The sequence below is a fragment of the Rattus norvegicus genome, chromosome 7 (genome assembly GCF_021556685.1).
Source record: "Rattus norvegicus strain SHRSP/BbbUtx chromosome 7, alternate assembly SHRSP_T2T, whole genome shotgun sequence".
In the NCBI taxonomy this organism is placed as follows: Eukaryota; Metazoa; Chordata; class Mammalia; order Rodentia; family Muridae; genus Rattus; species Rattus norvegicus.
In genome coordinates this window covers 72,641,024-72,666,081 of record NC_141540.1, presented here as the reverse complement: position 1 = coordinate 72,666,081, position 25,058 = coordinate 72,641,024, and the positions used below count along the sequence as shown (strand labels likewise).

Below are 25,058 nucleotides of genomic sequence, written 5' to 3'. Positions count from 1 at the left end.
AGCATCCCTCAGTCCCTACCTGGCATACCTGAACTTTCTGGGCTGCCCTTCCCCCAGAGGTTCTTCCCTATATAATCCAGAGATTTTGGTCTCTTTCCTCTCTACTTCTCTTCTTTTTTTTTTTTTTTTTCTTTTTTTCGGAGCTGGGGACCGAACCCAGGGCCTTGCGCTTGCTAGGCAAGCGCTCTACCACTGAGCTAAATCCCCAACCCCTCTACTTCTCTTCTTGTACTGGCTGGTTTTGTGTGTCAACTTGACAAAAGCTGGAATTATCACAGAGAAAGGAGCCTCAGTTGAGGAAATCCCTCCATGAGATCCAGCTGTAAGGCATTTGATCAACCTGTGATCAAAGGGGAGGACCCAGTCCATTGTGGGTGGTGCTGTCCTTAGTCTGGTGGTCTTGGGTTCTATAAGAGAGCAAGCTGAGTAAGCCAGGGAAAGCAAGCCAGTGAGTAACATCCCTCCATGGCTCCTGACCTGCTTCAGTTCCAGTCCTGACTTCCTATGGTGATGAACAATGTGGAGGTGTAAGCTGAATAAACCCTTCCCTTTCCTGCCCAACTTGCATCTTGGTTATGATGTTTGTGCAGAAGTAAAAACCCTGACTAAGAAAAAAAAAAAAAAGAAAAAAAAAAAAAAACCCTGACTAAGACCTCTTCTCTTTTCCTCTCTCCTCTCCTCTCTCCTCTCCTCTCTCCTCTCCTCCTCTCTCCTCCCCTCCCCTCCCTCCCCTCCTCTCCTCTCTTCTCCTCTCCTCTCCTCTCCTCTCCTCTTCTCTCCCCTCCCCTCCTCTCCTCTCCTCTCCTCTCCTCTCCTCTCCTCTCCTCTCCTCTCCTCTCCTCTCCTCTTCTCTTCTCTTTCTCTCAGCACGCCCCCAGCCCCTCTTCCCATGATGACTTCCCTGGTCCTTGGGTACTCAAGAGCACCTTCACCACAATAAACTGGCATTTAATATCATCTAATCTGGCTTGAATTGGCTCGTTTCACTGGCAGAGAAATAATTTATCATTGTTTACAGAAAACTCTTTGGAGTAAAGGCATGTCCTTGAGGACTGAGCCACTCCACAAAACGAGTTTACAATAAACTCGTTTAAAATAATCTTGGGTTAAAGATGTGTGCTAGGACTGAGCTTACACAAGCTTTTCCAGTTCATGATCTCGGGGTCACAGTGTGATCAAATACCCTGCAATACCTCTCCACTTCTAATTCTATTGAGTCTTCTCTCTCTCTCGGGTAATTTGGCTAGGGAATTATTGATTGTGTTTAATTTTCCAAATAGCCAGCTCTGTTTGATTGATCCCATGTGGTGGTGTTTGTTTGAGACAGGATATCAGGGTAAGTAGACCGACTTCAAATTTCTGTTGTAGTTGAGGATAACCTTGAACTTCTGATCCCCCTCCCTTGACCAAAGTACTTGGATTATAAGCATGTACCACCAGGCCTGGCTTGTTTGTGTGTTTGTCACTATTGTTTGAGACAGAGTCTGACTACGTAGCTCTGTCTAGCCTCAAACTGGCTATGTAGAGCAGGCTAGCTTTGAACCTACAGAAATCCACCCAACTCAGCCTCCCAAGAGCAGGGGTGGGGTCCTGACTCACATCTTGTTTTATGTGGTCCTGAAGTTGAGCCCCAGGCTTGATCTGTGCTGTGTAAGTGCTCACCAGCTGTATTACATCCCAGATTCTAATTTTAAAACACAGTCTATTGGTCCACATGTCTTTATTGGTGAGTTGAAGACATTTTACATTTACGGTCACTGTCAAGAGATTTTTACTAATCTCCGTGGCTGGCTGGCTGCCTAGGTTGCTGTCCTTTACTTTCTCCCCTAGGTAGCACCCCCCCATCCCCCATGCATGTTGCAGGACAGAGGCTCTCTCTTTCTCCTCCATGTGTACTCCTCCCTGTATCCTCTGCTGCGCTGACTCAAGGGTTGCCTTAGTTTGCAGGTAACTGGACAAGCGACTCGAAGTGTCTTTGCTTCTCCACAAATTTAAAGGCTAGCTTGGTTGGATACAGTGGTCTTGGCTGGAGGTTATTCATTCTTGGGACTTGAATATATTGTTACAACCATCCATAACTGCCCATTTCCTGGCATTTAGTGTTGCTATTGAGAGATTTGAAGAGTCCTTGCTGTGAGCTCTATCCACGGGATAGTTCCGGTGCCCACAGCACCCATTCGGAATGTAACAGCCCCCCCCCCCCGACTTTAGTAGTGACTTTGAAAACGAGGTCCCTGGTTCTGGAAAAGACTCTAAATGTGCTAATCTTGCTTTTCGGCTTCTGTAGTTCTGCTCCCGACTCACTGTTCTTGTTAACTGAAGCACGTCATCCAGGTCACGGATTTGTGCTTAAAGTTCACCCTGCAAAAGGCTGGGAGCTACAAGATTAGCATCTAGAACTACGGGGCTGATTGCTATGAGCTCCTGGTTCCATTTTTTTCTTAACACTCATTTCCAAGGCCCTGGTTTTATGAGGGTCTGTGACCTTTTCTGTGGGGAGATTTAAAAAAAACAAACTAGGAAAAACATAGAGGGCACAGGTCAGTCTTATCTTCAGGGACCTGGTGAGCCGTCTGTCTTTATCTCCTGCAGCCTTCCTCACCTAGGTGTGCGGAGTCCTCGTTGTTTGGGTGGGGATTTTTCTTTACCAGGAGTTTTGGGAGAAGGTTGAGACCCAGGCAAGGAAGGACTCAGCCAATCGAATCCTCTGGTGAATAATCCACTGGCCCTGTTGCATGGAGAGTACAGTTAGCAATTTTTATCTTCTGAGTTTTTTGATACGGGGTCCATCTGTCCCCTAGGAACGGGCAAAAGATAGAAGATTGGCCCCATTTTTGCCTGTCTCAAGGTCATATTTAAAGTTTTTCCCCCCTTTTTTTAATCTGTCTTGAGCTTTGTGGCCATAGGCATCATGTAACTTTTTAAGTTAACATTTAGAACGTTTTGTCAGATTTAGGGAAACTTTGACCACACAAGCTGAGCTATTGTCAAAGCCCAGAGAGAAGGGCTCTAAAACCCAAATTAGGAATAATGTCTGGGTTCGAGCAGTCAGCGGTTTTAGTTGCTCCCAGTTGTGTGGTCTGTGGGGGTTGGCAGCCATCTGTCTTCTGATAGTGGCAGGGAGTATGGGTCTATTGTCTGTCGAGAGCATTCCGCCCTGTTCGGCTTCTTTCTCCTTGGCTACTTAGTTTCTCTGTGTAGGACAAACACTGGAGCAATTCAGGTTCAGGCGGTGAACCTGTATCTAGAGAGTCCGCGGGTTCTAGGGTTGCCTTCTCTGTGTCCTGTTCCCTTGTGCCCATGGGGATTCTCTTGTTGATTTTTTTTTCCTGGTTGGGGTAAGGAGACATCCATTCACCATCATGGAGCTACACCCCGCTGTGTGCTCCATCTGGTTGTGGAGCCTGGCTGCTGTTTGGAAGAGGCTCTGCTGGGTGGTTGCCTGGCTAGGGGCTGGCCCAGGAGAAGAGGGCCGGTGTTTGGCTCAGCATTTAAGAGGCCTGGTTACATTTGCAGAGGACACAAGGCATTATCCCCACTCCCACTTCTCTTCTTTTGAAATTTGCTTTCAGAATTATTTATTTTTTACGATTTATTTTTACGATCTATTTATTTTATATATGAGTACACTGTAGCTGTCTTCAAACACACCAGAAGGCGGTATCGGACCCCATTACAGATGGTTGGGAGCCACCCTGTGGTTGCTGGGAATTGTACTCAGGACCTCCGGAAGAGCAGTCAGTGATCTTAACCACTGAATCATCTCTCCAGCCCCAGAATTATTTATTTTATGTGTATGAATGTTCTGCCTGCCTGTATCACATGCATAGCTGGTGTCTTAGGGTTTTACTACTGTAAACAGACACTGTGGCCAAGGCACTCTTTTTTTTTTTAATTGCTTATTTTATTTATTTACATTTCAAATGTTAACCCCCTTCCTGTTTTCCCCTCTGCAAACCTTCTGGTTCTATGAGGGTGTCTCCCCCCTCCCACCTTACCACCCTAGCATTCCCCTATGCTGGGGCATTGAGCCTTCACAGGACCAGGGGCCACCCCTCCCATTAATAGGACCTCACATTACCAGGATGGCCTATTGAGCCCCACTTAAAGCATTCCACTGCTTTCTAAATCCAAAGTCCCAAAACCCATATTCTTCCAAAATATGGTCAAGCCTATCACAGCAATACTCCAGTCCTGGTATCAACTTCTGTCTTATGCTGTGGACCCCCCCTGGGTCTATGCAAGAACAAGAAGTGCTCTTAACTGCTGGGCTGCCTTCCCAGTACCTCTTTTCTTTTTTAATAACGTCAAACCTAGTAACAGGAACAAAAATATTCACCAGTTTATTTGGAGACTCTATTGCCGTCAGGCCTCACGCTATCCCTTACTCTTCATATCGCCTGTGTACACTTCCTCAGAGTAACCCTATTAACTGCTGGGTTGTCAGTGGGAACGAGGATCAACAAGAGACAGAAACCATCTTTGTAAAACACCTGAATGATCCTGGAGAAACATCTGGTTTTGAAGGTTCACCATCTGATATCTTTCATGGCTGAAAGGGAATCTAAGTTCTGTTTAGAACCCAGTGGGTGTGTTCTATAAAAATATACCTCAAAATCAAAAGAAGCCATCATGGAGGTCTGGTATCTCCTTGGTCTGATATAGGGAATGCACTGTACCTACGATGGTATACATGGGGGAGAAGGATGTAGCCTGGGGTAAGTGGCCCCAAAAATAAAGGAACAGAAGAGAGTAACTTCATTGTCTCTTCATAAGAGGAGTTCATATCTCACCACCACAAGAGGAAGAAATCCAGCTGTAACCAGAAAGATCGAAAGATGTTCCATCTCTGCTCATCCCCCCAGCGTCACCATCCTGCTGTGGCTACACTGTTGCAGGGCGCTGTGGCCTTCCTGTGCTAGAGCAGGACATGTGGTATTTGGGTTTACTAGAACCTTTTAATCCTAAGGGTCGCACATTTTCGAGGAGATATGCAAAAGGCAGAGGAACCCAGCAACTGAATGGTTCTGCTCATCGAGGGGCCATGAAGAGGGACAGGACTGCCTCCACTTACCATCTCTAGGGGACCAACGGTAAATTTGGTGAGAATTTCTCCACCAGGCATCAGGGTTTTTAAGAAGTTGTCTTAGTCAGGGTTACTATCGCTGTGATGAAACAATGTTGCAGATAGCAACTTGAAGAGGAAACGGTTCAATGGCTTACACTTGCTTATTGAAGTTCAGTGAGACTCAAGGTAGTGAGGGTAGGAACTCAAAACTGGGCAGGACCTGGAAGCAAGAGCAGATGAGACCATGGAGGAGTGCTGCTTGCTGGCTTGTTTACATCTTGCCTAGCCTGCTTTCTCAAGCACTGCACCCAGGACCACAAGCCCAAGGGTGACCCCACCGACAATGGCTAAGTTCTCCCGCATTAATTGCCTATAAAGAAAATGCCCTGCAGCCAGATCTCACGAAGGCATTTTCTCAACTCAGGTTCCCTTTTCTCAGAAGACTCGTGTCAATTATGACATAAAACCAGACAGCACAGAGGTCCTCCTGGCACATGATCAAAAGAGTTTCTGGATGAGAGAAAAATCTCTCAAAGCTTACCCAATGTCAAGTCAACCAGTGGTGGGCAGGTGAGAGCATGGGAGATGGTATTTGTTGGAGCTGCTCAAAGGGAAAGGCGTCTGAGGAGTTGGGGCAGCGGTGGTGAGGAAAAAAAGAGAGACCGAGGTGCTCCTAGGAAGGTCCACATCCCAATCAGTGAGGAGAAAAGACAGGCAACAGGATGAGCAACCCATGGCAGTACAGGCTTTTGCCTGGGAAAGAGGCTGCAGAGTGGTCTCCAGGGTAAATACCACACTGTTGTCTGCTACTGGAAGGGGTAGCTGAGGGCTGAAAAAGGGAAGAGGGTGGGGATGGAGTGGAGGGGTGGGGTGAAGGGGGTAGGGGATGGGGATGGGAGATGAAGGTGGGGTGTGGATGTGGGGTGGAAGGATGGGATGAAGGGGGTGGGGGGAAGGGGTAGAAGGGTGGGGTGGGGTAAGGTTGGGGTGGGGAAGTAGGGGAATGGGAGTGGGGGCAGGGGTGGGGGACCAGAGGTAGATGGGTGGGGTGGAGGTGGGGTCATGGGGGAGTGAGATTGGAGGCAAGAGGGTGGGAAGGTGGAGGTGGGGAATGGGGGTAGAGGTAAGGGGTAGGGGATGGAGGAGGGGATGGGTTGAAAGTGGTGGGTAGAGGTGGGGGTTAGCTGAAGATTTCCCCTTTTAGGGCCTGCAGTTGGTCGTTGCTAAGGGTATTTAAGGAATTAGGGCTAGAGAATATTTGGTGACCTCTAAGCATCTCTTGTGGTTAGCCATCACAGGATAGGGAAGTCAAAATCCAGCAATGCTGTGACTGCAGCTCTATGTAAGGCCCTTCCCCATTCAGATTTCCTAGATGGGCATTTGAGGAACACAAGAACACAAACTACAAGGGAATTTGTTAAATAACATTTTTTCCTGCCACAGATGTTGTACAGGGACTAGCTTAGGTAAACAACAGCCATGCTGGGGAATTCCAGCTGTGTCTGCTTGAAAACAAAAATGATTATCCTAGCTGAGTTTGTGGGTGGTTCACATCCTTCATGGGCAGGGTCAGTCAGAGCCTCTCACCTGTGAGTACAGCAATGCTGCCTTGCGGGGTGGGTGGGCTATTCAAGATAGTGGAAAACAAGGGAAAAAGGCTCCATCCTTCAGCGGTGGGAAAGTCATCACCCCCGCCCCTGGAAAGACTTTGTGGTGTGGCCTTTTGGGAGGGGAAGCATTCAGACTCCAGTAAGTAACTTCTTTTCTGTCTTCTGTAAAGAAGTTCAGTAAATTCGGTCCCCAGCTCCGAAAAAAAGAAAAAAAAAAGAAAAAAAAAAAAAAAAAAAGAAGTTCAGTAAACTCATTGGCTAGCTCCCCAGAGAGAACTCTGGTGGGTTTGTGACTTGGTTTGACGTTCATCGTCACACAGGACGAGCGGTAGGTATTGCTTGCATCTCCCCCTGAGATAGATTTTGAATTCGCAGAGGATAGAGTGTTCATTAGGAAAAAGGCTATAATGGCTGCTAAGTACACTCAGTCCGTTACTGGAGAGCACCCAGCGAGGTGTCACAATGTCACACATCCTGTCATGTCACAGGACATTCTGTTTCAGAAGGGACTGATTTACATCTGTGGCTGCTCACCCTGTGGCCCTTAGTCACGTCTCCTCCATTCAAGGAGGCGTTTATTTTGATCTTAGGTTTTAAACAAGAAGTGTCTGCTTAATATGTATTTGGAATATTTTCACTATAGTGCTCTCTTCTTGGAGTAGAGATGAGTTTTCTTTTTGGATGAAATCATTTTAACTCTAAATAAAGCCTCCATTTACATTTTTTAACAGAAGAGGACTTACTCAAGGCTAGGGAGGTGACTGAGCAGGTAGAGGAGCTCGACGAGCAAACCTGGAGACTTAACCTCCGGAGTCCACATAAAGCTGGAGAGAGAGAGGCTGGGGGAGGGTGCTGTGAGGTAAAGTACTAGCTGTTCTCCCAGAGGATCAAGGTTCAGTTCCCACGTGTCAATTTAAAACCTTCTGTAACAGATTCCCTGGGAATCTGACACCCCGTTCAGGAACCATATGTGTGTGTACAAAGGCGTGCATGCACACAAAACACCTATACACATAAAATGAAAGTCAGAAGGAGAACTAACTCTACAGAGTTGTCCTCTGACCTCCACAAGTAGTCTTGACTGGCCCCTTCCAGACTCAGACAAATAGCATATTTTCTCTCATATGGAGTTCATATTTAAATAAATAAAAATAAATAATTATGTCATGCAGTGGTGGCACATACCTTTAATCCCAGCAGTCAAAAGGCAGAGGCAGGTGGATCTCTGAGTTCAAGGCCAGCCTGGTCTACAGAGTGAGTTTTAGGACAGACAGAGCTACATGGAGAAGCCCTGTATGGAAAAACCTAAATAAATAAACAAATAAATGCACATAGATGCATGTCTCGAGAGAGAGAGAGAGAGAGAGAGAGAGAGAGAGAGAGGGGCAGAAGCAGTACCATTTGGGGGAAGAAGGTGATCGGTAAGGAAGGGAGGAAGGAAGAGAGCAGTGCGTAAATATGAGTGAGATATGAGTGAGTAAGGTACAGTGACATATATGTATGAAAACCATGTTTGGGGCTGGAGAGATGGCTAAGAGCACTGACTACTCTTCCAGAGGTCCTGAGTTCAATTCCCAGCAACCACATGGTGGCTCACAACCATCTGTAATGAGATCTGATGCCCTCTTCTGGTGTGTCTGAAGACAGTTTACTCATACATAAAGTAAATAAATCTTAAAAAAAAAAAGAAGAAAACCATGTTTGTACACTAACCAAAGAACAAATTTTAAAATTCAAAAGGGCTAAGGCTATACATAGCTCAATGGTAGTGTGCTTGCCTAGGTACTGTGTCTTTTTTTTTCTTTTTTCTTTTTTTCGGAGCTGGGGACCGAACCCAGGGCCTTGTGCTTGCTAGGCAAGCGCTCTACTGCTGAGCTAAATCCCCAACCCCTTAGGTACTGTGTCTTAGGTTCAGTGTCCAACACTGATCATACTGATCAAACAGTAGTAGTGCCATTATTTTCTGTCAGATGTGACGGTGATTGTGTAAAAATTTGTCCTAATACTTTAGAAATACATATAGAAACCTTTACCTAATATATGGTCTTTATGAAATATTCTGAGCCATACAGAGAGGTTCAAGATAGATTTTAATATAATAGAGAATAAAATATTATTGAAATGGATTCTCTATTTTTAAAATTGTGTGTATGCATGTGTGTCTGTGCACATAAATACATCTCCCTGTGGGGAACAGAAGAGGGCGCTGGTTCCCCTGAAGTTGCCCAATGTAGTGGCTGTGAACTGAACTCTGCAGCAGCAGAATGTACTTTTAAATGCTCAGCCATCTCTCTAGTTCCAGGGTTTCATATTAAAAAAAAATACATTTATTTATTTTGGTGGGGGCTTATTTTGTTCCTGTTGAGTTTTGGCTTGTTGCTCTACATGTTGTAATGCTAAATTCTGTGAAGGTCTAAGCCTGAGAGTGGATTCTCCCGTTTACAAGCTTTTATTGTGCAATTTAAAACTATTGGTTAAATATAGTTGGCTCCATCCAGTTACTGGAGGGATTCGAGTTAGGTGGGTTTTGAGTTACTTGGTTGGGGGTGGAGGAGAGAGGAGAAGAGAAAAGAGACTACAACAGGGAGGGGAGGAGCCCCCATGAGAGGAGACGACCCATGAGCACATGGCCAGGAGAAACAGCAAGTATCTGGGCTTCACCACTGGGGAGGTAGCCAGGCCAGCAGTTAGAAAAGTAAATTAGGGAGGACCCCTGCCCCGTAATTGTCAAAGCCAAATAAAATAACCATAGTCTGAGTCTCATTGATTTGCAAGCTAGTCGTGGATAAGTTTGAGTTTGTTTATTAGGTGTGCCACAGTGCACATGGTGTCAGAGGACAGCGTGTGAACCTTGGTTTCTCACTGAGTCCTGAGTTGAACTTGGGTTGTGGCTGGGGCCTTTACTGTTTGTGTCTTCAGTCCTGATGTCACAGTTTTATGTTGTTCCCCAGCTTTTAGCACAAAGTCAAAGTAGGATGTCCACAGTGATTTGAAAGAGCTGTTAAATATTACAGAATATTACTGCATAGCCAGAAGTCTTCCCATGACTCACTCAAAGCAACGGCTCACAACAGCGGGCAAGCAGGTGGCAGAGAGCACTCTGTTGTTAAGCTGTACACTGAAGAGCAAAGGGGAAATAATGCTTCTCCTTCTCATGCTTTAGAAAATGCGGGTTTAAAAAAAATAATAAAATGTGCATTGTATGAAGAGAGAGAATGTTAGTTTTCTTTTGGCCAGGGTGGAAAGGCCTTAGGCCTACAATATACACATGGCTAAAGTATTACGTTAGGACTGGATAGACCACTCGGTGGTTAAGAGCATTAGTCACTTTTTCAGTTTGATTCCTGGTACCCACATGGTGGCTTAACACTACCTGTAACTGCAATTTTAGGAGCTCTCACTCCCTGGTTCTGAGGGAACCAGGTATGTACATGGTTCATAGTCATAGACATTAGGACACAATCTCTATACAGATTAAGTAAATAAGTAAGTAAACTTTTTAAAATTTTTCTAGATCTATTTATTTATTACATACACAGTGTTCTGCCTATATATGACAGACAAGGGCACCAGATCTTATTATAGATGGTTATGAGCCACTATGTGGTTGCTGGGAATTGAACTCTGGACCTCTAGAAGAGCAGTCAGTGCTCTTAATGGCTGAGCCATCTCTCCAGTCCCATTACTGAACTTTTTTTTTTCTTTTTTCTTTTTTTTCGGAGCTGGGGACCGAACCCAGGGCCTTGCGCTTGCTAGGCAAGCGCTCTACCACTGAGCTAAATCCCCAACCCCCATTACTGAACTTCTAAAGCATTCTTTGTTACTCTTTGGCATCTGGCTTTTAGGGGATTTTATTCAGTGACAAAGAAAAACAAAATTATAAAATTTTCAGATGAGTGGGCGAGACTAGAAGAAATTCTTCTGAATGAGGCAGCCCAGGCCCAGAGGAACAAACACCACATGGTCTCCCTCACTTGTGGACCCTAGACTTGACTCTAGTTTTGTGTGCTTATCTAGGAACCCCTCTGGAGCCCAGCACACTGAACAGAGCAGGCAGGGATCAACTCACGGAAGAGGAACAGTAATGTGGAGATAAAATAAAGTGAAGATGGGGAGGGCTGGCGATGGAGAGGTTCACACACTGAGGGGAAGGAAGTGGGGGTGGGGCATGGAGGATGAGGGAGGTGAGGGGCCTGAAGAGGAAGGTTAATCAAAATTAAGACTGTGTGAGTGAATCACCCAGAAACAAATTATCTGGCAACCCAATTAAAATAACACATAAAAGACAGTTTAGGGCAGATACCTTGCGAGGCTGGGTAGTGCTGGCCCTAGAAATGTAGGTCACTAAACTAACTCCTCGATGTCAGGCATAGGATACTGCCATAGCAGCACCTGATAGGGGAGGCCCTGGTGGTTGCCCACCAGAACTAGCTGATAACACCCTCTCGTTGAAGACACTACACACCTTGGACGAAGGATACAGAGCAATCAGGTTGGAACTGGGCTTCAGATCTTCTGTTAGTGGTGTGAGGGCTGGATGATGCTACACGGGTGGGTGTTAGCAAAAGCAATAACTCCTCCCACTGTGAACTCTGTGACATATAATAGCAGGATATTCAGGCTGTTCCTGGGAAAGCCAACCATTCCTGGAGTGTATTTGAGGCCCGCTCTACCAGAGGATCCATCCCTAATACTGTAACCCTGGTCCCAGACATATGACTGATGAAGTCCTAGACCTTAGGGACGGGGGACCCAATATGGCTGCTTAGCTGAATTAACATGGCCTCACACAATCTAAGTATCTGTTGGCAAGCACAGATAAAAGCAACTCTCAGGACTGGTCAGAGAATTAGGACTTGTGGTGAATGCCAAGACCCATGGCTGCACAGGATCTGAGAATGATGGTCGAGGGCCCCGAAGACCACTGCCACCATGACAAGGCCCAGGGTACACAGCAGAAGAGCAAGGGGAAAGGCTGTAAACATCAGAAGACTGGGAGAAAGGTTATAAACCGGCCAGGGCGCCAACAGACAACGCACTGCAGCTGTGCCTGCCAGAACCAGCCCACACAGATCCCCCACCCCCACCTACCCCGTGCAGAAGCAACTTGGGGACTTGCAGGAAGTGGTTCGTTATGGTTTGCACTTCTAGGCATCGGCCCCTCACTGAGGGAAGTTGCATCAGGTGTTTAAGCAGGAGCCATGTGTGAAAGCTGCTGCCTCCTGGCTTGCTCCCTCTGGTTTATGCTCGGTCTTCTTGGTCGTAGAACTAAGGACCAACACCTGCTCATGGGCGGATGTCTACGGTGGGCTTTCCCATATCGATCAATAATCAAGACAGTTCTCCACAGATGTGCCTACAGGCCAATTTGATATAGGCAGTCGCTCAACTGAGACTTCTTCCCGGATGACTTTTTGATTTGTTTTTTTAAAAATGTGTTTTGTGTTTGGTTGTTTTGCCTTAATGTTTGTATGTGTACCACATGTGTAACCGTATGGGTCAGCGGAGGGTAACGGAACTGGAAATACAGACAGTTGTGAGATGCCATGTGGGTGTTGGAAATAGAACTGAGTCCTCTGAGCTGGAGAGATGGCTCGGTGGTTAAAAGCACTGGCTGTTCTTCCAGAGGTCCTGAGTTCAATACCCAGCAACCACATGGTGGCTCAGGACCATTTGTAATAGGATCTGATGCCTCTTTTGGTGTGTCTGAAAACAGCTACATTGTTCTCATATGAATTCTTAAAAAAAAAAAAAGGAGGGAGTCCTCTGGAAGAGCAGCTGGTACCCTTCCACCACTGTGTCGTGTGTCCAGTCCCACAAGTGAACTTTGCCTGTGTCAGATTGATAACGGGACCTAAAAAGGACAAGACTCAACGGCTTTTCCTTAGTGACTGACACAAGCTGGAGTTATCACAGAGAAAGTATCATCAGTTGGGGAAATGCCTCCATGACATCCAGCTGTAAGGCATTTTCTCAACTAGTGATCAAGGGTGATCTCAACTAGTGATCCAGCCCCTATGGGTGGTGCCATCCCTAGGCTGGTAGTCCTGGGTTCTATAAGAGAGCAAGCTGAGCAAGGAAGGGAAAGTGAGCCAGTAAGAAACAACCCTCCATGGCCTCTGCATCAGCTCCTGCTTCAAACTCCGTGCCTCATCCATGCTGGGCAAGGGTGCAAACACTGACCCACACTGCCATTTGCATTCTTACTGGAAAGATAAGAGTTTCATTGTCTCCACTGTATTTTTTTTTTTTACATTGCAAAAGCATTTGCTATTGTGTCTTTTTCATCATTCTTGTGGGTATATAATGGTATCTAATTGTGGTTTGGATAATAAAAATTCAGGAAATAAAACCCTATTGAGTAATGAGAATTTATTCTGTTTGCCCATTAGCAGTTTATCTCACTTGATGAAACGGTTTTCAAACTTTTACTCGGAAACTGAAAGCAGGAGCCAGATCGTGGTGTTCCCACTTTTAACGCCAGCTCTTGGAAAGCAGAAGCAGGCAGACAAGGCTAGCCTGGTGAGGGGAGTTCCAGCTCAGTCAGGGCTGCACAGAGAAACCTTGTCTCAAAAGAAAGCAAAACTTGAAAGCAGGAACTGCTTGCTTTAACCTAAGCTCTTGGGAAGGCAGAGGACCACACAGTGAGACCCCTTTAATAATAAAGCAACGGACGGTCTGGAGATGGATCGGCAGTTGTTTTTTTTGGGGGGGGAGCTGGGGACCAAACCCAGGGCCTTGCGCTTGCTAGACAAGAGCTCTACCACTGAGCTAAATCCCCAACCCCGATGGATCAGCAGTTAGAGGGGCACTGGCTCCTCTTCCAGGGGACCCAAGTTCAATTCCACACCCATGTGATCCCATCAGTAACTCAGCTTCCAGGGGATCCAATGCCCTCTTTGTGAACCACCATGTAAACTTGGGTCCTTTGCCAGAGCAGCAAGGGCTCTTAATGGCTGAGAGCTACCTGCCCATCCATCTTCCTCCCTTTCTCTCTCTTTCTCTCTCTTTCTCTCTCTCTCTCTCTCTCTCTCTCTCTCTCTCTCTCTCTCTCTCCCCACCCACCCACCTTTCAGGGACCAGTGCTGGTCACACATAGCTTTAATTACATCCATCCATCCATTCAGTCTGTCGACTCCCTTCGGCAGCACTTTCTCGGGAACCAGAGGACAACTTGCAGGAGTTGCTTCTTTTCTGCCCCTGTCAAAGTACTGGGGAGCAAGTCAGGTCATGAGGGTTTTGGTGAGCACTTTTATCCACTGAGTCATCTCCCAGCCTGTTGCACTTAACCTTTAAAGTCCTGGGTTGAGTGTATTCTTTTTTTTTTTTTTTTTTTCCGGAGCTGGGGACCAAACCCAAGAACCCAGGGCCTTGGCAAGCGCTCTACCACTGAGCTAAATCCCCAACCCCAAGTGTATTCTTTTAACCACTTGTTTCCCCTAGATCATAGCACGCGGTAAGTATCTAACTAACTTGGATTTGGCCCAAGTGCATTGAGGGTGTGAAATTACCACAGGACTGAGACTCTAACGGCCTCGAGTATTAGTCACCCCCTGGAGGTATGCGGCTGTGAATTTAGCGACACCCTCAGCTGGCAGAGTTTTTAGGCTTCATGTGTACCAAAAGACAGAGGGGCAGCTCGAGATGCTGGCAGATGGTTTTGTGCCCTGTGTGTCCAGATGGTGATTGCTGTGCCCAGAGATCTGCTTGCAGTCCAGATGTTGACAACTGTCATGGGTGTGGGGCATGTCCTGTCTCAATGATGTATAAAGATTGCTTTCTATTCCCTCTGATTGATTGTAATAAAGAACTGATCAGCCGATTGCAGGACAGAAGGAGAGAATAGAGCAGGACTTCCAATCCCACTCAGGGGTCCCAAGCAGACAGAGTGAGGGGTCCTAGGTACAGAGGGAGAGGGAGGAAGGGGAGAAGGACTGGGGGACTCACCATGAGGTTGCAATGAGAGAGCAGCCATGAGGACACACATGAACCAGAGTGAACCAGGGCAATACTCAAGTGACTCAGATGGCAAGTAATGGGGTCCAAAGCTAGGAGGTCATTCAGGCCAGCAAAGCCAGGTTAGGCTAACTCAGAACATGCCTAGCTTAGTGCCTGCAGTCTATTAATAAATGTAAAGTCTCTGTGTCACTTATTGGGGAACAAGGGGGCCATAGAAAACCCCCCAGAATTACATTTCCATCTGGAGACTGTTCCCACTGGGATCAGGTTAGAGCTCTCAGACTCCAGCATTGTTCTCAGACCATGGGCTCTGTTCCCACTCGCCTCGCCATCATCATGGCTACCTGCCCCATGGGCTTCCTAGTCTCAGATGAGACTCTTTTTTTTTTTTTTTTTTTGGTTCTTTTTTTCGGAGCTGGGGACCGAACCCAGGGCCTTGTGCTTCCTAGGCAAGTGCTCTACCACTGAGCTAAATCCCCAACCCCGAGACTCTTTTTTTTAAGATTTATTTTTATGGGCTAGAGAGATGGCTCAGTGGTTAAGAGCACTGACTGCTCTTCCAGAGGTCCTGAGTTCAATTCCCAGCAACCACATGGTGGCTCAGGACCATCTGTAATGAGATCTGATGCCCTTTTCTGGTGTGTCTGAAGACAGCTACAGTGTACTCACATACATTAAAATAAATAAATCATTTAAAACAAAAGATTATGGGGATTTTAATTACTTACCTGCTTAATTAATTGTGTATTTTTTGGGTTTTAGAGACAAGATTTCTCTGTGTAGCCCTGGCTGTCCTGGAACTCACTCTGTACAGCAGCCTGGTCTCAAACTCAAAGATTTGCCCAGCTTTACTATGGGGATTTTTTGAAACAAAAAAGAATGGATTTTTTGCATTATGAGATGCCCATTAGCCTATGACAATGGGGGAGGAAAGTAATGGCTTAAAAATGAAGTGTTTGGTTAAGAGCACTGACTGTTCTTCCAGAGGTCCTGAGTTCAAATCCCAGCAACCACATGGTGGTTCACAACCACCTGTAATGGGATCTGATGCCCTCTTCTGGTGTGCATGAAGACAGCTATAATAAATAAATAAATCTTTTAAAAAGTAAATAAGAAATACTCAAGTTAATAAAGATTATCGCTTCTCGGCCTTTTGGCTAAGATCAAGTGTAATAAAGATTAAAAAAATACAAATATAATAAATAAATCTATAATAAATAATAATAAATAAATAAATCTTTTAAAAAGTAAATAAGAAATACTCAAGTTAATAAAGATTAAAAAAAAGAATACAAAAAAAAAGAAGAAGTGTTTGGGCAGATGTGCTCCTCAGGGCCTGGAGCTAAGGCATCTGGACCATAGCCCTCTCACCCTCTGCAAAAGATGTTGTGGGGCATGGTCTCGGCAGGAATGGCGTTCTACAACCTCCACTGCCACCCTGGCATGTTTGCAGTTCTAGGGGAGACCACAGGATGCTGCACCCTGACATTCCTCAGGGTCCAGAGGGTACACAGATTCTACAAGGACATCCTCAGAACTCACTGTCTACCCTTGACCTAAGCCAGCTCCAGAGCCTCCCTGAAGGCTCTCTGGGCCATGAGTACCTTCAGTTCCTGGGTGTGAATAGAGTCTCTCCAGGTACACGAACACCTCTCTGTTTTGTGGACAGTGGGAACAGCCTGTGTGATCCAGGGGTACTGTGAGGTGCACAATGTAGTCTACACTCTGCTGGGGATGCCCACCAATAGGCTTGGAGAGATGGTGATAAAGTGTTTTGAGGCCGTGCAGATGGTCAATTCATGTGCACCCTGGTAGCACTCTTCCCACCCATCTGCTTCTATGCTCAGAGCCTGCAAGTGTCATTCTCTGAGTTGGTCCCTTGGGTGCAAGGCCCCATGAGTCCTCAATATCTACTACCAGTAATGTTGAGGGCATCTCTGACAGCCCTGCAGGACTGAGCATCAGTCCTCCCTGGGAAACTTATCCAGTGCCTGAGCTGCTACACAGAGAAGGCAGAACCTGCCTCTCCACATCCTGCCTTCCTCAGGACAAAGGAGCCTTTGTGTCTTCCCTTTGAACCTGAACTCAGAGTGTCACTTACACTGCTATAGTCATTGCTGTCATATTCATTAAGGGCCAGCCTAGGAGAGAGAGCCAGGACAGTGAGGCCCCAGGGTGTTGTGAGCTGTCCAAACAGAGCAATATGTATGCCTGGAACCACTATCTTGGATCATACTGGCTTGTTCAGGTCTGAAGCCTCTCTTTTGGACAGCTACTCTGTCAAGCTTGGTCATCGTTAGTTTGCCGGCTACATCCTGTCCCAGTGCTCTGAGAAGAGTGTCTAGGAGAATGTATGTTTGCTGTGCAAATAAATCTCCCATAAGGCCTAGCTAGAAAAAAAAAAGGTGATGTGTCCAGAAATCAAGTTGATGTGGGGTGAATTTGTGAGTTTAGGTTGTCAATCCACAGGCTTTAGAACACCTCAGAGACAAATCTCAGATGTGTCTGTAAGGGATTTTCTAGACTACATTCATTGAGGTGGGAAGACCCAACCCCAAATGTGGGTCATCTCATGGCTGCATAAAAAGGAACCCAGGCTGGCACCAAACATACGACCTCCCTGCTCAGCCTCCTGTGTGCTGGGATTCACACATGCATTCTCCTTCTTCTCTTCCTTTTCTAGACAGTGTCTCACCCTGTAACCTAGGCTGGCCCCAAATTGCTGGAATCCTTCTGCTTCAGTCTCCCAAGTGCTAGGGTTATGGTTGTGAGCCACTGAGAAAACTGAGACAAGCTGACTCCATGACAGGCTTCAAACTAGCAAGTCAGGAGACTAGGCCTAAATTTCTGTTTCCTAAAAGTGGGCAAGTCCAAGCAAGTCAGTTATTAGAAATCTGGCCTGAGGCAAGGGCAGAGTCAACAACCGTTTCTAGGCTTCCCCAGCAGCAGTTTCCAGGCCCTCCAATGATTCTAGAATGTCCTGTGATATAGAGCCAACCAATTAACATAATACTTACCTACATCCCTCTGGAATTCCTCTAATATGCTTTAAATTGGGCCTTCGAGTGAGCACTTGGACATCTCCATCCTGGTAAATGGAAGACGCCGAACATGCTGGACTTCTACAGAATAAAACACTCTTTACTCTTACATACGGTTGAGTCCGGGGTATCGTGGACCCTTATATGGTGGATTTGGTTTAACGCCTGTATTATGTTCATTGGGTTCCCAGAATTGCAGAAAATTTCGCACGCATGTAAGGCGCGGAGGGTCCCTGCCCCCAGTTGGCTTTGATTGGTAAATGAGATTGCCGGTGGCCAATGACTAGGCAGAGAGGCGGGACTTTAGGATTCGTGGGGAAGGGAACTGAGAAGAAAAAGAATCAGCAGGCCATGAAGGGAATAGGACCCAGGCTTGAGAGCTGCAGAAGAGAAAGCAACAATCGTGGAAGCGTCTGGAAAGAGCAGCCCCAGGACTGCCCCCGTTGGGTCTAAGGTAGCAAAGTTGGAGTGGCTCAACCGTTGAGCTGATTAAGGCATATTAAATATAAGGCAGTGTGTGTGTGTGTGTGTGTGTGTGTGTGTGTGTGTGTGTGTGTGTGTCTTTCATTTGAAAATCCAGGCGCGGGTAGCAATGAACGCGTGTTGCCGCCACTGGGTCGATTAGAGCAGACTAACGCCTATACCCTTAAACCACCGTCACACCTCATTCCTCATCCTTACTTCTGTGGGCTCCTTTTAAAGATCCCACATATACGTGTACACATAGAATGTTGGGTTTTCTATGTCTGGCTTGTTTCACTTAACATATCTCCCAGTTCCCTCCATGTTTCTGCAAATGACAGATTTGCATTTTTTTCTTGGAAAAAAATGTTTTCATAATATATATAAATGCTATATGTAAACATTAAGACAAGGTCTTTCTATGTAGCCCTGGCTGTCCTGGAACCCACTCTATAGACCAAGCTGGCCTTGAATTTGACAGAGATCTGCCTGCCTCTGACTCCAGAGTTCTGGGATTAAAGGCTACCATACTCAGCTCATACAATATATTTTTCTCATGTTTTTCCCTCCCCTAGACTTTCAATATTTTTATAACTAAATACCATGCGCCCAATTTTTTCCCTATTCATGAGCTAATAGATACATACTTAATTCAGTATCTTGGCTATAGTGAACAACCTTGATCTCCACATTAGGGCTGATGTCTGAAAGGGCCAGTGAGGGCCTGGTGAGAAAATCCACACCACAAAGTTCCAAGCACAAGGGTCCCTCCCTTCCAGGAAGAAAAAAAGCCAGTTTAGTTCCTGGAACAACTGCAAGCCAAACTGTCACACAAAGCTACCTGTGGCTTCCAACCGAACCCCCTTTGTGAAAGTCTTGAACAGTACACCGCGTCCGATCTGAAAGTTGTTTCACTCTACCAAATGTGCATAGTACCCTGCCTAGTTACCACTGTGCAAATTCTGTCCTAATTGCTTGAATTCTGCCCCAATTGTTTGCAAGGTATATAACTCTCTGTTAGAGTCTGCTCAGGGCCATCTCCCCTTGAAGTGGGAGGACCCCAATGTTGAAATGATTAAACTCCTCTTGCTTTTGCATTGATCACTGCCTCCATGGGTCTCATTCAAGAGGTCCTGGAAGAGATTCAATTCAGACCTCACATTTGGTGCATGGGCAGGGAACTGCACTCTTGTGGGGGACCCACAGGAGAGTGGCAAATATAAGGAGTGACAGCTCGAGCAAGGTACCATGGTTGTCTTCTCTGTGCTTCCTCTGTCTAGCTTCTTTGTGTTCTGCTTCTGGTTTGGTTCATGCTTCCAAGCATCAGGATGGCTTAGAGAGCCTGTGTGTAACCAGAGAAAAGCTAGGAGGACGCTTTAGCCTTTCAGACTCGGGTTCCAGTGTGAGCTGATGGGGTTGCTAGGACTTTGGGCCAGCTTGGGCCGACAAAGTCACCAGAATCTGTATATATTTTGCCCATGGCAGGGGCGAAGTCTGTGTATAATCTGAGTGTATCTCACTAGTGGCAGAAGCAGATAGTCTGAGTCATCCTGTCCGTGGCAGGGACAGGCTGGTCTGTGTTTTCCGGCTTGAATTCGCCAAGGTCGCCAGAATCTGTGTGAATTTTGGCTGTGACAGGAGCAGGTGGACTGAGTTATTCTGCTGTGGGTTGGACAGTCTGTGTCCTCTGCCTGCAGAAGGAGGCAATTGGTCTGCATGCATCCCACCTGGGCAGTCTGAGTTGCTCTGTCCATGGCAGGGATGGATTGTCTGTATCTTCCTTGTTTTTGTTTATGTCCTCAGACTTGAACTGACGAAATTTTTGGAGATGGGACAGACTGTTTCTCACCTTGATCTTATTCTGACTCATTTTAAAGAAGTTAAGACTAAGGGCCACTTTATGCAACTTGGAGTGACCCGATTTTGATGTTAAATGGCCACTGGAGGAAGACCTTTTATCTCCCCAGGCTGGGTCAGCAGTACAGGATAAAATGTTTCAGAAGTTTTCCCTCCTCCCCCTTGCTAACACCAAACAACAAAAGCCAACTCCAGCCCAGCAGCCAGCTACAACATCAGCTTTATTGTGGAGAGATGGCTCAGTAGTTAAGAACACTGACTGCTCTTCCAGAGGTCCTGAGTTCAATTCCCAGTAGTCATTTGGTGACTTCTTTTTTTTTTTCCCCCTCAGGACCAGCTGCTCCTGGTTTTTACAGCTCTTACCGGCTTATTCCCTCTTCCCCTCCCCTTCTGCTGAGGGCAGACACAGTGCATACTGGCATCCAGGGTCCCTGACAGGAGAGGCCCCGAGTGGGCAGATGTATCCCTCAATACTGCTTGCAACTGACTCCTGTTCATCATTTTGTTCAGTAAATGGCTATCCTTCTTGCCAAGAGAAATGCTCGTTCCTTGTCTGCACAAATATGGTCTCTGAGTTATTAAAATAAAAGAGGAAAAGAGAAAGAAACAAGGAGGGGACAAATGACCCCTCTTATGATGTTAGGCGAACCTGGTGTTACCAGGTAACTGTGGTGTAGAGTTTACACCAAAGGCTAACACCTATCCCCCAAAACCTCTTACAGGGTCTCTTCACCAGAGACAGAGGCCAAGAAACTGGCTCCTGGCCCCGCAGGGAACCCACCCAGATTAGGGCTTCAACTCGGTAAAAGGTAAGGAGCATCTCCAGATTTGCCACCAGGCTCTGTAAACAGGTCTCAACAATAATTTGGCCAAGGTTTAGATATGATATTAGATAAGAGAACACAGAGAATTCTAGTACAGTAGCCTTGGCTTTCACCAATTAGTTAGTGCCAAATATTAGAGAAAAGTTAAAGGTGCAAGGAGCATGGAGAAGAGTGCAGATCAAGACAGGAAAAAATTAGAGACCTTCTAGCCAACAACATCTCGGATCCAGGAGAAAAGAAATTCCAAGCTTCAATAAATTAACTTTGGGACTTGACTACCCCCGCCCCTGCAATTCTAATTGCCTACATGCTTCACTATCAGACTTTACTAATCAACCCTGGCTGAGATATTTTCCAGCCACCTGTTTCCCTGAGCCCTGTGACTCTCCTACCCGATCCTGACTTGGACTGTCCACTCCATTGAAAAATGACTCTCCTCTGTCAGAGACAGAGCAGACCTGGTGTACAGACAGAAGCAGCTTCATCCATGGAGGTCAGAGGAGAGCAGGGGCAGCGCTGACAACGGAAATGGAGGTAGTCTGGACTCAGTCTCTTCCTCCAGGCACTTCAATGCAAAGGGCCAAGTTAATAACATTAACACAGGCCCTCATAATGGGAAAAGGAACCACTGGCTAGAGATAACAGCCTGGCTGCCAAGGCTGCCAAGGAGGTAGCCTTAAAGGAAACAGCTATCTCTAGATTGACCGCTGTCCTACCTGAACCACCCAGAGTACCTAATGTATGCAGAAAAAGAAATAAAATGGGCTGGCAGGGATTGACTGAAGGTAAGCTAACATTACCCACCTCTTTAACAAGATCTGTTCTCAGAAAGATCTACAGAGTACTACTTGGGAGTAAAACGAGTGACAGACACAGTGAAACAATATAAAATGCCTTCTTCTGCCTAACCTTGACTCCCCAGAGCCAGGAGTACTTGGCTTTTGAGTGGAAAGATCTCGAGACGGGGAATCACAGCACCAGGCTGCCCCAGGGCTTCAAGAACTCTCCAACCCTCTTCAATGAGGCCCCATATCATGACCTTACCGTCTATCATTGAGTCTAACCCATAGGTGACCCTCCTGCAATATGTGGATGACCTTTTAATCACAGCCGAGACTGAGGAAGACTGTCTCAGGGGCATAAAGCAGCTGCTGATAGAACTGAGCAAATTGGGTCATCGAGTCTCACCCAAGAAAGCCCAAACCTGTCAATGTAAGGTGAGCTACCTAGGGTACCTGTTGGAGGATGGGAGGCACTGGTTATGAGAGGCCAAGAAAGGAATCATTTTTCTTTCCCTGACCCAAAGACCCTCAAACAAGTGCAAGAAAGGCTGGATGACCCTTTTTCTGGGGCGAGGGAGAACTCCAGACATTTGATGCCATTAAGAGGGCTCTTTTGGAAGCACCTGTGCTAGGACTGCCTGACGTCAGCAAGTCCTTTCATCTCTTTGTGGCTGAGAACCTCCAAGACCTGACACGCGAGAACTAGCCTCCTTCTCCTATGCTTGTCAAAGCTGGCTTCATTAACAGACAGATCTTCCCAGCAGTGCAGTGGTGATAAAAGCTCACTGGATACAACAAGCCCAGGACAGAGGTCATCATGGTTACCACCACTGCTAGGAGAATCCACTTTGCTATGGGCACAGCCCTTAACACCAAAAAGGGGAACATTGAGAACCCCTGGGAGGGTGTAATTGTTACCCATAGACTGTACCTATGGCTTTTAAACGACCTCGCCTCCCTCCTTGGAAAAATCTTGAACAGTACGCTGAGTCTGATCTGAAAGTCATTTCACTCTACCAAATGTGCATAGTATCCTGCCTAGTTACCTCTGTGCAAATTCTGCCCCAATTGTTTACAAGGTTACTCTCTGTTAGAGTCTGCTTAAGTCTCTCCTTGAAGTGGGATGACCCTGACTTGTTGGAATGATTAAACTCTTCTTGCTTTTGCATTGATCACTGTCTCCATGGGTCTCATTCAAGAGGTCCTGGAAGAGGTTCAAATTGGACCTCACAGTCTACATAGCACTTTCATGGCCTTTTCACATAGGTCAAGTAGTGGGACTTCTGGGTGACATTCTAGTTAATAGTTTAAAGTATTTCACAAAACAGCTACGTATGAATTACACCAATGGCAGAATGAAAGGGATTAAAATCAGTTGTCCATGTTCCTCAACTTTTAAAAGTTTAAAGAAGATTTAGCATGGCATGTGTGCATGCCTGCGTGTATGTTACCTGTATGTATGTAGGTAAATGTGCTTCAGGCTTTGGAGGTCAGAAGAGGGAGTTAGCTCCTCTGGAACTGATCACAGATTGTTGTGAACTATCTGGCTGCTGGAAACTGGATGAATCTGGATCCTTGGCAGGAGTGGCAAGTGCTCTTAGCCGCTGAGCCAAGGCTCAAGCACCAGTTTTGTTTTCTTTACTCCTTTAGGGGGCAGGTGGTGGCAGTAGACAATGACTATTGCAATGGTAGTTTGTGAATTTATTTTGGCCCTGGCTCTTCTCAGCATTTTGAAATCAATTCACTTGGTGTGGAAAAAAAGTATGGAAGCCAATTTATATTGTTTTCAAAGATAATGTACTCCTTGCTGCTCTTGGTGCTAACCAGGGTTAGTGAGTGGGAGCCGAAATAAACCAATTCTCGGAATACAGGCAGAGCAAAGGTTTGGAATAAATCTTACTTAAATTAGCCATTCAAAATGCAGTCAATTTTTATTCAGTGCCTATTTTGTACTAGGTACAGAATGTGAACTTTCCATAAATATTATTTACTTTAGTTTTTACAACTACTTGAAGCAGGGACTTTTGAACAAAATATTCATCTTACAGATCTGGGGACATATCAAGGAGAGAGAGGAAAAAGGTCTCACTATGTAGCCCTGGCTGGCTGGCCTGGAGCTAGCTCAGTTGACCAGGTTGCCCATTCTGCTCACAGAGATCCTCCTGCCTCTGCAATCCTGAGTGCTGGATTAAAGGCTACTCTATCACATGTGCTCTACCTAACTGTCCTGCTATCCTATGTCCCACAATCCCCTTTGTCTGTTCATTCACTAGTGGGACTGGTGGCTCACACCTCTAATGCTAGCACTCAGGAAGCTGAGGCAGAGGCAGGATTACCTCAAATTTGAGGCCAGCCTGGGCTACATAGTGAGTTTCAGGATAGCTTGGGCTACTGAGTAAAAAAGAAAAACAGATACAAAATTCCAAAGCACAACTGAAAGTAAGATTTATTGACCCTACCATTTACCACTCAGCTTTAACCAGTGAGACAATTTAATGTGCTTTCTTTTTTTTTTTTTTTGTTTTTTTTTTTTTTGTTTTTTTTTTTCGGAGCTGGGGACCGAACCCAGGGCCTTGCGCTTCCTAGGTAAGTGCTCTACCACTGAGCTAAATCCCCAGCCCCTAATGTGCTTTCTTTTATGTCCCAACACATACTCTTAGATGATCACAGCCTTATATAAGCCCCAGGGACTTTTTTTCTTTCCTGGCTCACCCAGTTCACCCAGCTCAAACCAGTGAACTAATGCTCTCCAGACAGTACATCATTTCATTGATAAACACCTAAATATCACCAAGGGTTAAGGGTATTTTTAAATACTTCAACCATCATAACCAGTGTTACATCTGACAGTTTCAGATACTGGTTAATATGTGGGATCCAGTCTGTTTCCAGAGTGCCCCAGTTAACTGAGGAAGGACATGTCCTAGGCTCAGGTCCAAGCAAGGTCTGTGGATTGCATTTGCTTGATGTGAGTGAACGGCAACTGTAACAATTCTACAGCTACTTTGTTGCGGAAACTGGGACATTCTTCTCGCATGTCCCCAGTTACACACTTGCATTGTCAATTTGCATAGTTGTCTGTTTCTCATATTTCCTATAAACTGGCGAGTTTTTTTTTTTTTAGAGTTTTTTTCCTTCAAAAGTGCAGATAATCCTATCTTTCATTCTTATATTACAAAACCCAGGCTGTTCCTTACCTGGTGTTCTGTTATTTAATGTATTTACATAAATGGTGTATTTGCACTGTGTCAGCTGCACTCAGCCTTGAGCCTCTTGCTCAATGTTTTTGGCAGGCAATGTTAACTGTTGCTAGGCCAATTCTGTCAAATTGAAAAACTCTGTGGATAGGGGCTGGAGAGGTAGCTCAGTGGTTAAGAGTGGTTAACCTAGCTAAGAGTGGTTGCTCTTCTGGAGGATACCCATCACCCACCTGGCCAACTACAGCTGTGTGTAAG

General features: G+C 46.0%; 2 pseudogenes; both read left to right on the top strand.

Moving 5' to 3' along the window:
- Nucleotides 1-9,873: 9,873 nt before the first annotated feature.
- On the top strand, nt 9,874-10,011 carry LOC148004735 (U6atac minor spliceosomal RNA; annotated as a pseudogene).
- A 4,929-nt stretch (nt 10,012-14,940) lies between these two features.
- Coq4-ps1 (coenzyme Q4, pseudogene 1) lies at nt 14,941-16,560 on the top strand (annotated as a pseudogene).
- The last annotated feature ends 8,498 nt before the right edge of the window (nt 16,561-25,058 follow it).